Raw genomic sequence first — 1,049 nt, forward strand, 5'->3', positions numbered from 1 at the left:
TCCTAAGGAGATGGGAAACCAATATACATAGAAGAATTTTCATTGTAGTGCTTCTGTGATAATAGTAAGCATTCTAATATCATTAATGATGAATAGTTAAATAAATGATACCACATCCATTAATTGAATTATCTCTCCATGAAAATTATTTTTAAAAGTTCTTTAATGACATTAAAAATGTTCAAAGTATATTAAATGGGACAAAGAGACAAATCAGAATATAAAATAATTGCATAATTGAATTTTGTGTAAATTTGTACATTCGACATTTATGTGTAAGTGTATTTTTACAATAAATCAAGTTAGAATATTAACAGCGATGTAGTTGTAGAACGGTAGTGAAAATACATCTCAGCTTCTTCTCATTTTTTTGCCTGATTTTTTTTTCTGTGTTAGGCATACTTTATTATATGAAGAATCATTCCATCTTTATTAACATTTTTAAATGAATATTGAAAATAAAATACATTTCTGCATTTATAGAAATAATAAATTTTCCTGGTTTAACATCTTGTGATATTCGTCAATTAAGCTATTCTTTTACTATTAGATAACAGACATATCAGATATTAAACTGATAAGAACAGATACTACACTTGATTTTGACCAAATGGCTGAGAAGCTATCTAGTTATTCTTTTATTATTGTGGTTACCTCCTCCTTCTATTAATGAGTCATTTTGAATAGCAAATACAAGTGCATGGCACAAAATTCCGAAGGCACAAAGAGGCATATAGTCAAAGTCCATCGATCTTCCTCCTCTGCCTTGCATTCACCTAACTTCCTTCCTTAAGGCAACTGATGTTATCAGTTTCTTGTTTTTCATTCCAGATATGGTTTATACATTTTAGAATTACCCTGCAACACACACACACACACACACACACACACACAAATAGTTGTATTCAATTCTGTACTATTCTGCATATTGTTTTTCTCACTTAATATTTATTTGATGTATTTTCATATCAGTACATATACAATTGTTTCATTCTTTTTAACGACTTCATAGAATTCAGTATCCATGTAATGTGATTTATTAATTGTTC

General features: G+C 28.6%; 1 pseudogene; it reads right to left on the minus strand.

Annotated features, from left to right (window-relative positions):
* Positions 1–514: 514 nt before the first annotated feature.
* On the minus strand, positions 515–626 carry LOC113260991 (U2 spliceosomal RNA; annotated as a pseudogene).
* Positions 627–1,049: the final 423 nt, after the last annotated feature.

Source organism: Ursus arctos, unplaced genomic scaffold, assembly GCF_023065955.2.
Source record: "Ursus arctos isolate Adak ecotype North America unplaced genomic scaffold, UrsArc2.0 scaffold_15, whole genome shotgun sequence".
Lineage (NCBI taxonomy): Eukaryota > Metazoa > Chordata > Mammalia > Carnivora > Ursidae > Ursus > Ursus arctos.